Source organism: Palaemon carinicauda, chromosome 3, assembly GCF_036898095.1.
Source record: "Palaemon carinicauda isolate YSFRI2023 chromosome 3, ASM3689809v2, whole genome shotgun sequence".
Classification (NCBI taxonomy): domain Eukaryota; kingdom Metazoa; phylum Arthropoda; class Malacostraca; order Decapoda; family Palaemonidae; genus Palaemon; species Palaemon carinicauda.
This window is the reverse complement of record NC_090727.1, coordinates 46,840,135-46,855,134: the sequence shown is the minus strand read 5'-3', so window position 1 is coordinate 46,855,134 and position 15,000 is coordinate 46,840,135. Positions and strand designations below refer to the sequence as shown.

The window sequence follows — 15,000 nt, the reverse complement described above, 5'->3', positions numbered from 1 at the left end:
TAGATTAAATAAGAAATACAAACTCGTTAAAATTCGAAAGAGAAAATTGAAACTGATAGACAAATGATAGATATAATAAATCGCAAATGAAAGCATGGAAGGCTTATAAAACAGATACCCCTAACTTTATTCAGTTACTCTTCAAACTGTAGCGCCCCCCCCCCCCAACCCCCCCACACAAAAAGACGCTCCCACCCCCCATTTTACTGCTTTTCTCAGTGGAGGAGACGATTTGTAAGAGGAGGAGGGGTGGACTCAAGCCAGCCAGGGGGTTGCTTATACGTCGCTTAGAGCAGGAATCACTTAAATTGTGGATTCATAGGTTTGGCCGTCAGAAGCAAGGTAATTATCATATGCAGATCTCGGAAGACCCTGATTCCCTTGTTATGTCTTAATAGGTAAATACGCTGAACAAGGCTGATTATAAGCTTTTTTCTCTTTCTACAAATAGTGTTGTAGCTTATCTGATAATAATAATAATAATAATAATAATAATAATAATAATAATAATAATAATAATAATAATAATAATAATAATAATAATAATAATAATAATAATAATAAGGAGACCTGGCTGATATTCTGCCACTTCTACAAAATATAGCAACTGGTATACCAAGATTAATGAATGAAAAGTGGCAGCGTTATACGCATTTTGGACTGACTTTAATTTCTTTTCTCCGATACTATTTAAGAAATATAAAGTACTTCTTTTCTAAGCCAATAAACACAGTTATGAAAAGTAGCCTTATTTATATTTGCACTAAAATATATCATAATCATATTCTTTGCTCATGGATATGATTTTCCACTTATCGAATAAATATCGATTTACACTTTCAATCAAATATCTATTGCTGATTGGAGTAGACCATTTGGACCATGGGGACGCCTAGGCCTTGGGTGGACGCAGTTCTTCTTATTCACAGTCGAATCCATTCATCCCAATGTCTCTTGGGAGCCCTATCAAGGCCGTCTCGAGAGAAGGCCGGGTCATTTGGGGGGTAAGAAAGGTCCCACGTGGTACGAGTAGTGCTTTCACACAGCTACTATGGGCTGTTAGTAAAGAGGTCTCGTTCGATTTCTTCACAGTTTTCTGGTGTTATTCCAGAAAATTTGACTGTTTTGGAATCCAGGCTAATGCCTTTTATGTACTGTGTCCCAAACTACAGAGGAAATTAAAAAACTGGACCGAAAGTGAGTGTTTTCCTTTCCAAATGCTGATGAAGAAAAAGCCCACTTATTGCACGCCATCTACAGAGCCCGATATGTTCCTAACTATAATAGTAGGGGAAATACTATATTTTTTGTTGTAATGATTATAATTGCATGATATTGTTCATGTGGTATTGGGCACAGAATATCAGCCTCTTGAATAATGATGAAAGAAATTACTAAACTGCTTACAAAATTACTTTGGTATTCACACACTTTTTTCCCTTGCTACTTACTACTTCATTCTCTTTTTTATTTCTTCTCTTGCAATCCCTGCTTCCTCATTCTTCAGTTGCTGCCTCTCTCTCTCTCTCTCTCTCTCTCTCTCTCTCTCTCTCTCTCTCTCTCTCTCTCTCTCTCTCTCTCCCCCTCTCTCTCTCTCTCTCTGTTATTCTTGCTGAACTTTTATATTTGTTAAGGAAAGGTTTTTATCTTTTATTATGATAATTGGAATCAACTAATTTTTTTTTCGAAAATAAAATCTTCGATTATTTTCCATTTTCACCTATCGTCTTAATAAGACTTTGGCAGAAGGAATTTTGAAAACTGATTGACCAGTACATCTTGGAGCTCAAACGGGTCAGTTTATTCGACAAAGATCACTGAGCAGTATTTCATACCGTTAATGGTTGATCTTGGAGTGTAAAAGGCAGTGCTTGAGACTGCATGAGCTATCAAACTTAAAAGATGGAAAATTCTCCAATTCGTGATTTCCATCACGATTTAAGGGAAACAGTGAACAGTGTGCAAGTATTTCACAAAGATGAATCGGGGCCCTTTTATCTGATATAACCAAAGCATATACGGTATCTGTAAGTTTAAAGCCATAAATAATCCTGAAAGAACAGTACGTCGAATAATCAAGGAGGGTCGAGTCACGAAAGAAAAATGTGGAAAACTTAAATTTTTTGAAAAAAAAGGAAAAAAAAATCATTATCCTTCAGCTGTGACTGCTCTAGACGACTTCGAAGTATGTGTTTTAAAATGAATTTTTATAAGAACAGTGTTAAACTTTAATGCACGTGAGAAAATCTCCACCCTTGAAAAACTACTGGCGTAGGTTAAATAAAACATTGCATTTAATGGAAGCAGAATCCATAAGGAAAGTCCTACATGATATAGAGAGAGATAGAGAAAATGAAGATTAAATAGACTTTTCCGTTAAGGCTCTGCACGTTCACGCCGAACGTTGATGGCCTTAAAGGAAAGACACAAATCTGTGTTTCCTCTCACAGGCAATCGCTAGGACCTCCGTTAATATTAATATTTAAATTCCTTATAAGGGAAAATACAGAGTTGAATAGCTCTCGTACCTAGGGCCGGAGCTAGTGAATATTTATACTAACTCCTCCACCTGTAAAATATTAATACTGAACGGTGTTTCATGAGTATATAACTGTAATTGGTAAAACTACAGTATAAAACAATACAGTAGTACAAGTATTTCTAACATACTCTGTGTATCCATTCGCAGTCTATTGTTGGGACCGCATAACATGCTGAGGTTGAAGTATTCCTTCAACACCCAGATGAATCCTTTGATTATTGGGACACTCATGAAACACCGTTCAGTATAAATATTTTACAGGTGGATAAGTTAGTATAAATATTCACCAGCTCCGGCTCAACGTACAAGAGTTATTCAACTCTGTATTTTCCCTTATAAGGAATTTAAATAATAATATTGACGGAGGTCTCAGCGATTGCCTGTGAGAGGAAAAACAGATTTGCGTCTTTCCTATTTCCTTTCCAGCTTACTATCCTAAGCTATTAAATATAATAGTAAGTATTACTATTTTCAAGTGTGCATCATATCATTGATATAAACAACTGAGTACTCATTTCACCATTTTTCTCCCTTACAGGAGGAGCCAATGGTGAAGTGTACAGTTTTGTTTTGCAATCACTAGAGTAAGGACTTTTGTGGGCATACGATGTGCAGGTCTCATGGCCCCTGCTGCATTGTATCTGGATCCCTGAGGTACTGGGACCCGGAGGGGTAGCTCCAACTGCTCGACCTTGCTGACCGACGGCTTTAGGGAAGATATCCCTGATAACACAGAGTCAAGGGATACAGCAAGAGAAATCCTTCAAAGGTGTGTGAAAGGGTTCCAGAAGAACTCTCCGGGTCCTTACCTACCTAACGAATCTCTAACGAATCTCTAAAGTGTTCCTGTTCCTTATGGCTCAATCCAGTACGGTTGTGCCTCAGGTACAGGTCCAGCCTCCCTTTTTCTAAAGGACAGTGGACGCGGATATGAACTAGGCACAGCGAGGATTGGACATCCACCAAGAACGGATGTTGGAGGTGTCCACTGACACCAAACAGGACCTACTGTAAGAAGGCCTTGAAGAAGAAGTGGTTCAACAATCCCACGAAGGAAGAAGGATCCATTTCGACGTGACTGAGGACCCTCAGTTCACTGTGTCGGCATATCAACCTATGACGTCAACCTCTTCAGCCCAAACTCCCCAACTGGCTATAAAGGATGGCAGGAGCGAAGCGCTCAAAGAGTCAATCCAGGAGAATAATGAAGATCTTAACCCTGGAACGGTGCGGTGGGTTGTCCGCGACCCCGAGCGTCAAAAAAAAGAGGTTTTTCTCACGTGACTCACCCCCGTGACTGAATTTGTGGATGATCGACCTGCAGTAGGTGTCTCGCCTACACGCTCTAGTAGTGTCCAGATGTGCATTGCTGTAGCTGTACTCCTTCCCCGATTTCTGAGACGCGTCGGGGTCGAGCGCGACCGAGTTTACCCTTCTAAGGTAATTAGCATAATTATCAAAGTTATTACGTATTATGAAATTGTCGTAGAATGGTGCAACTTGTATAGGTTATCAGTTGGGGAAAGTCTTGGTGGATTGTTTGGCTACCATGTGCATGATTTTTTTTTTAGTTAAAATGTCGTTCATCACCACGAGGACCATATTACCGCGACTGCCCCTTTTTCATTATTTTTCATTTTTTTGCCAAGTCATTTTTCCGTAAGATATTGCCAAATAGTGTCGTAAAACTTTTGCTTTTTTAGTGTTGGAAAGTGTGTCTAGATGATCTGGCTACCCATGCGTGACTTTGTTTTTGTCAGACACGACGTAGTTATTGGTATATTGGGTATTTAACTGCGGTTGCCAATTTCTGTTTTTTTTCAATATTTGTAAAAATTTACTACGTAGTAACGAATTGCCGTATATTATTGATTTTTTTTTTCATGTTTATGTGTTAGAAAGTGTGCCTTGATGGTTGGGCTAACACGTGCATGTCTTTTTTTTTTTATCTGAGATGCCGTATATTAGAATGTTGGGCATTTTTCCGCGAGTGCCCCTTTTTATTTGTTTTGCATTTTTTTTGCTTAGTCATGTTACCGTAAGGAATTGGCAAGTAGTGTCGCAAAACTTATATTTTTATAGTGTTGGAAAGTGTTTCTAGATGATCTGGCTACCCATGCCTATTTTTTTTAGCCAGATATAGCGTATATATAGGTATGTGTTCGATTTTCCTGTGATTGCCATTTTTTCGTTTTTTCCCATTTCTTTCAAAATTACTACGTACTAAGGAACTACCACAGAGTAATGATTCATTTAGATGTTTATTTGTCGGAAAATGTGCCTTGATGGTTTGCCTAGCACGTGGCTGAAATTTTTTTTTCAGAAATGTGTATAATAAAATGTTGGCCATTTTTCCGCGAGTGCCCCTTTTTATTTGTTTTGCATTTTTTTGCTTAGTCATGTTACTGTAAGGAATTGGCAAGTAGTGTCGCAAAACTTATATTTTCATAGTGTTGGAAAGTGTTTCTAGATGATCTGGCTACCCATGCCTATATTTTTTTTTAGCCAGATATGGCATATATATAGGTATGTGTTCGATTTTCCCGTGATTGCCATTTTTTCGTTTTTTTCCCATTTCTTTCAAAATTACTACGTACTAAGGAACTATCAAAGAGTAATGATTCATTTATATGTTTATTTGTCGGAAAATGTGCCTTGATGGTTTGCCTAGCACGTGGCTGAAATTTTTTTTTCTGAAATGCCGTATATTAGAATGGCCATTTTTCCGCGAGTGCCCCTTCTTATTTGTTTTGCATTTTTTTGCTTAGTCATGTTACCGTAAGGAATTGGCAAGTAGTGTCGCAAAACTTATAATTTTATAGTGTTGGAAAGTGTTTCTAGATGATCTGGCTACCCATGCCTATCTTTTTTTTTAGCCAGATATGGCGTATATATAGGTATGTGCTCGATTTTCCTGTGATTGCCATTTTTTCGTTTTTTCCCATTTCTTTCAAAATTACTACGTACTAAGGAACTATCACAGAGTAATGATTCATTTAGATGTTTATTTGTTGGAAAATGTGCCTTGATGGTTTGCCATGTACATGGCTGAAATTTTTTTTTTTCTGAAATGCCGTATATTAGAAGGTTGGCCATTTTTCCGCGAGTGCCCCTTTTTATTTGTTTTGCATTTTTTTTGCTTAGTCATGTTACCGTAAGGAATTGGCAAGTAGTGTCGCAAAACTTGTATTTTTATAGTGTTGGAAGGTTTTTCTAGATTATCTGGCTACCCATGCCTATATTTATTTTTAGCCAGATATGGCGTATATATAGGTATGTGTTCGATTTTCCTGCGATTGCCACTTTTTCGTTTTTTCCCATTTCTTTCAAAATTACTACGTACTAAGGAACTATCACAGAGTAATGATTCCTCTAGATGTTTATTTCTTGGAAAATTTTGTTTACTTCTTTTTTGATTGAATATCATCATTTTTTTTTTTAGCTAAAATATTATATTGTTTTACATTTTTTTTTTCGATTTTATTTCCCTTCAAAAAAATTTTTTTGGGGTCAGAATTTTAATTTTATAGTCGTAAAATAATCGACCATTATCCAGCAACCCACCATACAATTTTTATGCATATCCATGAATAATTAGATTAGTAAATAACACCTTGAAATTGACATACCCTTCCTACATTTCAAGTGGCAGATTAGGGAGTCTGAGTCAGTGTGGTTGGCGGCCATTTTGTGGACATATCCGAAGCGTAAGTTGCCCTATCTATATATATTCTTGTTCCCTATAGAATTTGTGATATTTTGGTATATTTTTACCTGCATAAATATCATATTATATATTAAATATATGTATTTTTTTTAAGAAATTTCTAAGTACTCAAAAAATTACCTTTAGATATGGCCCCTGATATAAATGTAATTTACAAAATAATAAAGATTTTTTTACATATTCCTATTTTAGGATAACATATGTTTATTCCCTAAAAAAATTAGCCACTTCCTATTTCATTTGGGTACCCAAAAAAATTCATGAAATTTGGACAAATTTTTTTTGGCCAAAAAAAGTTACCCTTTTTTTCTCATTTCAGATCTTCACCTCCATGGGTCTGACTTCATCCAAAATACATCAAGATGTGTCCTAAACATTCAAGAATCAATTCCTAAAAGGATTTGTGTATATATGTATAAACTTTTTTTATGAATTTTTATGTAAGGTCTTTTTTTTCTACTTAATTTTTTAAAATATTTATAATAAATAGTTTTTCTGCAGATGAGTAGTATTTATCTTTACAGTTGCTTTAAGCATTCATTGAAGTTTTTTTTTGGCAAAAGAAAAGAGGAGGTTACTGCAAAAACTGATTTTTCAAAAAAATTTTTTGGCGTCGGGGTCGCGCGCGTCCGAGTATACCCTTAAAGGGGTGTCCGAGGAGCGTACCTATCCAGGGTTAAAGAGATAAAGGGAGAGGTACAGGAAAGGAAACACCTTGGCGCTTCCAGAGGGTCTGATAATCCCCTTAGAGTATCTGACCTCCCTCACTGCTCCAAAACCAACCCCTGGAGGTATACGGAGCTCATGCCCATGATGAATGAGAATCTTTATATATCCGAGAAGTTGGGGGCCAAACCCCTTGAAAATCTTCAATTCTGGTCCAGTTTTTCAGCTTACCCATATTGCTATTTGAGACTGCAAGATGACACTGCATCCCACGAGGAGACTATATCGAAAGGAGGTCATTGTCTTCGAACATGACAAGGCACAAGCTATCCTTACGAAGACCCTGAAAGAAGCCAAATATACCAACTCCAAAGTCTCAGCATTGAGCAAGAAGCACCTAACCTTCATTGCTCATTCCTGCAGAGCCTTCAACCTTTCAGGGAAAGCCCTAGACTGTGTCATGAGAGCAGTTGAAGAGGACAAACCCTGGCCAATTCTAGAGGAATGCAAACCATTATCTCTAGCTATACCCACCTGTGAGGAGAAGTGGAAGGAGGTACATCTAACCTTCTCTGTCTCGAAGCTGGGTCTGGAGACAGCAGGCCAGCAGTTTAATGAGAACCTTCCAAATTTGCCAGACCGTCTTTTGAGAAGGGAACAGGAGACAAAAGAAAGACCTGCTGCCTCCCTGTCTCATCAGAACTGCTTCAAAATGTGTGCAGGCCTCAAATAACGCCCCAGAGATGTATATGATGCTAGCCAAGTCTCACATGGGTACCTTTGTGAATGACTTGTATGCTTTTGTCAGGTCAAAAAGGACCTGTAAAGAGCATGTGTTGGCTGCAGCAACGGTGAAACACGAACCCAGAAAACTGATTTCATCATGTATCTGGGGCAAAGAACTTTTCCCACAAGAAGTTGTCCAAGAAGTCATTGCCAAAGCCACCACGGAGAATAGGAACCTTCTCCAAAAGTGGTGCATGTCCTGAAAGAGGAAATCTTCATTAGACCTGCACAACTTCCGACCTTGACAATGATCACGGTGCCTCAAATGGTAGCCCAGCAGCAAACCACCTTCCAGATGGTCCCTCAACAGCTGATAGCCCAGTCACCTGTGGTTACTCTAGGCTTTGAAAGGCACTAGACTACCTTTCGGCCCTACAAAGGTAAGGGCCAAAAAAGAGGATCCTCCGGAAACCCCCCAAAGGGTGGAGGAGGACGCGGTCACGTAAACAAGTCCGCAGGAATCTCTAAACAATGAGAGGTTCCAGGAAGGAGGCAGACTTTTCCACTTTCAGGATGGTTGGACCTTCGATCCCTGGGTCCACAGCCAAATCACGACTAGACTTGATTGGAAATGGAACAAAAATCCACCACACTTTTCTAGAATTCTTCTAACACTCAACCCCCTTGCTGGAAGAATATACCTTAGAACACTGGAACAAGAAGGTAATAAGAAAAGCGAAGTCCATCAAATTTTGTGTTCCTAAGATAGATTTGGACAAACTCAGAGTCATTCTAGACTTGTCTCCACTCAACAAGTTCATCGAGAACAACAAGTTCCGAATGCTTACAGTGCAACACATAAGGACCCTTCTACAAAAACAGGGGTGTACACAGTCTCAATAGACATGGCAGATGCTTACTGGCACCTACCAGTCAGTCGCCCCCTCTCCTCCTACCTAGGATTCAGGATACAGAAGACAAAATTTTTCTTCACAGCCATGCCCTTTGGGCTAAACATAGCCCCAAGGATATTCACAAAGCTAGCAGATACAATCGTTCAGCGACTACGCTCCGAGGGAGTTACAGTAGTATCATACTTGGACGATTGGCTGGTTTGGGCAGCATCTAAGACTACTTGTCTGCAAGCGACCAGAAAGGTGATCCAGTTCCTGGAGCAGCTCGGCTTTAAGATCAATCGCAAGAAGTCTCACCTTTCTCCAGCTCAGAAGTTTCAATGGTTAAGAATCTATTGGAACTTACAGTTACACCTCCTCTCCATTCCATTAAAGAAGAGTAGAGAGATGGCGGGAGCTGTCAAGAGACTAATCCAACACAAGAGGATATTAAGACGCCAACAGGAAAGGGTATTGGGCTCTCTTCAGTTTGCAGCAGTGGCAGACCCGGTGCTAAAAGCAAATTAAAGGATCGTCAAGATTCTGAAGAAGATACGCATCAAACGCTCGAAGAGATCAACGGATGTTGACCCTGACCTGATTGCGCAGGCTACTAAGGCCGTGGTCAACAGCCAAGAGCCTAGCACGGACAATTTCCCTGCAACTACCAAAACCATCAGTGGTGATCCACACGGACGCCTCCCTGTAAGGATGGGGAGGCCATTTGCAAGAAAGGAAAGTGCAAGGGAATTGGTTGCACCAGTTCAAAACCTTTCACATCAACATCTTGGAGGGTATGTCAGTCTTCCTAACGTTGAATAAACTATCCCCTCGCAGAGCAGTCTACATCAGACTGGGCCTGGACAACGAAGTGATAGTAAAATGTCTAAATCGACAAGGCTCGAGATTACCTCACATAAATCACGTGATGTTAGCCATCTTCTACGTGGCAAGGAAGAGAGGATAGCATTTATAAGCAGTTCACCTTCAAGGGTTGCGTGATGGGATGACGGATGCTCTATCCAGGTGAAAGCCGATAGAAACAAAATGGTCCATAGACGCAGACTCATTCTCCTTCATCTCGGAAAAAGTCCCGCAACGAACTACAACAAGAAACTACCTCGTTCTGTAACCCCTTACGTGGACCCAAAAGCAGAAGCGATAGACACCATGTCTCTCGACTGGAACAGATGGAAGTGGATTTGCCTGTTTCCACCAACCAATCTCCTGCTAAAAGTCCTTGACAAGCTAAGATCCTTCAGAGGAACAGCTGCAGTAGTAGACCCCAAATGGTCCAAAATCAATTGGTTCCCTCTAGTTCTAGAATTGAAACTGAAGCTGTTTCCTCTGCTGAACCCAGTTTTATCCCAACTGGCTCAGAAGTCGACTGTTTACTCTTCATCCTTGAGAACCAACAACAAACATCTCATGATTTTCCCACCCTAGCAGTGAAGAAAAAGTTTGGGATCTCAAAGGACAAAATCTAATTCATTGAAGAGTTTAGGTCAAGTTCAACTAGGAGGCAATATGAATCATCTTAGAAGAAGTGGGTTTCCTTTGTGAAAGCAAGGAAACCAACAGAAATATTAATAGATTTCTGTCTTTCTTTCTTCATCCACCTACACGAACAAGGCCGGGATTCCACCACAATAAATGTGTGTAAGTCGGCTTTGACTAGACCTCTTCTATACGCCTTTGAGGTGGACCTCACAAGTCAAATCCTCAATAAGATACCAAAAGCATGCCCTAGACTCAAGCGAGCAACCCCTCCAAAGCCCATCACATGGTCGTTGGACAAAGTGTTGCACTATGCTTCGAATCTGAACAATGAGGATTGCACCCTAAAGGATCTAACACAGAAAGTTATCTTTCTGTTTGCAATGGCCTCAGGGGCTAGAGTTAGTGAAATAGTGGCCATATCCAGAAATGAAGGCCATATTCAGTTCCTAGACACATGAGAACTGAATCTCTTCCCTGATCCTGCCTTTCTCACCAAGAAAAAGCTGCCCACCAAAAGATGGGGTCTTGGAGAATCTGCCCACTGAAAGAAGATGTTTCTCTATGTCCAGTAGATTTTCTCAAGGTCTATATTCGAAGAACTTTAGACTTCAAGGAGGGATAGATCTTCCAAGGCGAAACCTCAGGATCAAAATTATCCCTAAGACAACGGAGAGACAAACTCACCTGCTTTATTCGCAGAGCGGATCCTGATGGCAGACCCGCTGGTCAGGATCCAAGGGAAGTTGGTTCCTCGTTGAATTTCTTTCGACACATGGACTTTGAGAGGCTCCGATCATATACAAGGTGGATATCATCAAGAGTCTTCTATAAACTTTATGCAAAGCAAGTACACGAGATAAATCACTTTGTGGTGGCGGCAGGTAGTGTAATAAAACCTGTCGTTCAGTGCTGCGATGAACAGTAGACTGTTTTGGGACTCAATAGTGAATCGGGTGAATAGGTATTAATACCTTCTAGTGAAAATCACTATGGTGATTAATAGACTGTTCTATACAGGTGCAGGATCTAACCAATAACACCAGTGCCGTGTGAACATTTGAACACAGTGTTGATGCATATCCAACATCTGAGTGAAACTAGACATGTTTAGCTTCACTTTCATTTGAGTGACATTAAATAATGAATTCATATATGTACAGTATATTCTTCCCTGACAGGTCAGAAATATATATAACCATAATGTTTATCGATGTAAGGTTAGACTTCTACTTTGTGATGTATACATTTATAATTTATTTTGCTTATGAAAATAAATAGAAAAATGTATCTGAGTCTTGTTTTAACCCTCAGTTAATGAAATAAAAGAAACCCAGAGTTTTATTTTATTCCTTTAAATAGAACCTTGAATATACTGATGTCCAAGGCACGAAAAGATAATCTCTAGAAAGGTTCCCTTTCGTTCTTATGGATATACAAACTTTGAATCCTTATAGTCAAAGTCGACACTTTCCCTGCAGGGGCCAGGAAGCGCTAAGCTAGTTCCAAGCTTAGTGGATATGACAAATAACAGTAATATCATATACGGGTCTAGCAGACCATATAAGGAACTCATTCAAAGTAAAGGCACTTATACAAACCCACAGATATAGTACTTTCAAGTTAATTCTCTGGTAAGCTAGCATCAGGACGATATGGCCGAGCCCAAAAAACGGATTTTGAGTAAACCGAAAAATCTATTTTTGGATGAGATAGCCATGTCGTCCTGATGGACCCACCCTTCTTTCTTAAATGACCCCACCCAAAACTACTCTATCTGTGGCTATTCCCGCTTAAATACAAGTTAGGAATGATGGCCCGTAGTAGTACGGAGAAGAGGTCCACCAGATATGTTGATAACGGCTCCCCTTTTGTTCGCTACTCTTCCCCCTCAAAGAGTTAAATCTATTCGGGGTAAAGATTTCTATGTGTTTTATCAAAAAATACGTTCCCTGATATTATACTATATCCTTAAAGCTATATTAAGGATACTCGAACCAAGAGTTAGAATTCTGGAGACCTATGGTTAATTCTCTGGGAGTATCACTATAGCAAATATCCCTTAGAAAGCTACCTAAAGGAACCTTCCATCAGGACGACATGGCTATATCACCCAAAAATAGATCTTTCGCCTTGCTAGAAATCCGTTATAATATCTTCTTCAAGATATTATATTGTAGTAAACGCCGCATAAACTTCAGTCCATATTCGGGGGGGGGGGGGAAGAAAATCTCAACTACATTATCGCACTGTAATCGAAGATTAAATCATAACCTGTTTATTATTCCCAATCACGCAAGTAAAGATAAATAAAACTGGTCGGAAATAATTACAAAGTTAGATAACTAGTCCAGCTTTCACAACACACTGACTCTGGCTGCAGTCAATGAAAAAAAAGTATTTGCCCAAGACAACCTCAATTATATCAACAGTCTATCTCACCATAAACAATCATTACATTAACTAACTACTCTCTCTCTCTCTCTCTCTCTCTCTCTCTCTCTCTCTCTCTCTCTCTCTCTCTCTCTCTCTCTCTCTCTCTCTCTCTCTCTGTGATTTTACAAACTGCTATTACAATAAAGAAAAGAATAAAAATCTGTCCTCTGCAACCCTAGTTGGAATAGCAGGATGCTGTAAGTCTTAGGGCTCAAACAGAGAAGAAAATTCAAGTGAGAAAAAGAAACCAATAAACCAAAATAGAAGTAATAAACAATGAAGATCAAATATTTTAAGAACAGTAACAATTTTAAATTAGATCTCTCATATATAAAGGCTTAAAAGAAAGAGGGAAAAAAATAAGAAGGAACCACGTTCCCTCGTGTACCCTAAAGTAAAAGAAATCTAAGACAGTGGAACGCCATGGTACAGAGGCTATGATACTATCAAGGAATAGAGAACAATGGTTTGATTTTGGAGTGTCCTTCTCATAGAAGAGCTGCTTACCGTAGCTAAAGAGTCATTTTTACCCTTACCAAGAGGAAATTATCCACTGGACAATTAAACTCCAAAAGTTAACCCTTGAGCGAAGAAGAATTGTTTGTTAACTTCAGTGTTGTCAGATGTATTAGGACAGAGGAAGATATAGAAGGAATAGGTCAGAGTATATAGTATATGTGTAGGCAAAGAAAAAATGAATCGTATTCAGAGAGAAGGATCTAATGTAGTAATGTCTGTTCAGTCAAAGGACCCAATAACTCTCTAGCAGTAGTAACTTTACGAGTGACTGGTGCCCTGGCCAACATACTACCTATAATATCTTCTTCAAGATATTATATCGTATTAATGACGCATAAACTTCCGGGCATCCACACACGAGTAGTGGTCAGTCTTCTAACTTGTCACCCGTCCTATGTATCGGGATCTTTTGTATCTACAGAATTCGGGAGCGTACAGGATTAACACTAGGGAACAGACCGCCATGCCAGGGTCCCACTCCCGAATCTTCCTGTAGGACTCACGCCCGTCAGATGACTGGTGTAGAAGCAGTTTTGCAAAATATCTAGAAATTTTTTTTTTTTATAATACGATGATGATTTCGAATTGCAGTATTATTATTTTACTCAGATATTCAATGGAAAAAGACAAACCTTTTTCATAAGTCTTGTATCACAATAGACATAAATTTAATATACATATATCAAATCCTACGGCCTATCAAAAAGTTTGAGTTCATTACCAACGTATTTTCGCAAATACAAAATTATTCTAGCAGACATGATTAAAAATATAAAAATATCATTACAATCAACACAAAATACAATTTTGTATTACTAAATACAAGTCAAAATTCTAAATAAACAAAATCTATGAATAATCACAAAGTAATATCAATAAAATCATTATAAAGAAAACTGAAAGATTTCTTCCTAACAAGTATCAAAATTCACAACTACTAATTTACCTATGCCTCTCATCGGCCAGGGTTTACAATCATCTTCCAAAACAGGACTAAATGATACATCAAATGGAAAGATGGACGCCAGTGAGAGTTTAGGATAAAGTTGATTGGATTTTTCAACAACTTCACACACAGGTAAAGATAAGAGTTACATATGTACAATGTCCTCTCATACAAATTTATACAAGATGATCTACCATTTTATCTAGTCTGACTGAAATCTTATCAACCGTGTATGAATAGTTGCTAAATGGGATACATTCAATGGTGGGCAGACAGACAAACAGCTTTCCAAAGTCAGGATGGACTAAAATGCCTGGACATGTACAACAGAGAGATACACTGACGGGTTGGCAAATGCAGGTTATCCTCTCCTGCACATCTTGGGAAATGATCTATGCCCTTAAAAACAGGTTTGATTGAATATGATTGAACAATGCAAGAATAAACATAACAAATCACATGGACTGACAAACTTGATGAAAAACTCCACTTATACAAATTCTATGTGTTATAATCTACCTTAACACCAGATTATATCCAAATTACTTCTATGTGGAAGAGTTATATCGACAAGGTAGGCATAATAGGACAGGCATATAGACTAACTAATACATGGACAAAAGTCGGGGAAAAATAAAATCTCTCTCTACAGTCAGTTTGGAGCTAATTTACGATTGAACTTATGTGTATATAAGGAACTAACTTTATCAATATGTTGAAACAAATTAGAAAGAATATCATAAATATATTTAAAGCTAAAGAAAGCAAAACTACTACAAACATTTAAGGCTTTTTATCAACCTCATCTGGAAATTATATTAACATAAACAACAACAAAATGGAATACAATGTAAAGCAGTTAAAGCTCAAAGAAGGCTATGAACCATTTCAAAATACTATAGAATAAGACTAGTGTTGTAATCAGAAAAAAAAATAAAATAATATTTGTTTTCCAGAAATTTTTTTGTTTTTAAAATTCAAAGGTCAATAGAAAATACGAAAAAGTAGAATATATATTTATAACAGATGGGAATAAATCAATGAAATA

General features: G+C 38.4%; 2 protein-coding genes across 6 annotated transcripts in view; both read right to left on the bottom strand.

The window, feature by feature from the left end:
* LOC137638270 (tyrosine-protein phosphatase 10D-like) overlaps positions 1 to 15,000 on the bottom strand; it is a 372,144-nt gene that overhangs the window by 120,235 nt on the left and 236,909 nt on the right. The gene's annotated exons all lie outside the window — the stretch shown is intronic.
* The window catches only part of LOC137638273 (tyrosine-protein phosphatase 10D-like), a 31,843-nt gene continuing 31,401 nt past the window's right edge, over positions 14,559 to 15,000 (bottom strand). For all 3 annotated transcript variants that reach the window (XM_068370344.1, XM_068370342.1, XM_068370343.1), the window contains one exon: positions 14,559 to 15,000. This exon is cut by the window's right edge and continues 547 nt beyond it. The gene's annotated coding sequence lies outside the window, so the exon portion shown is untranslated.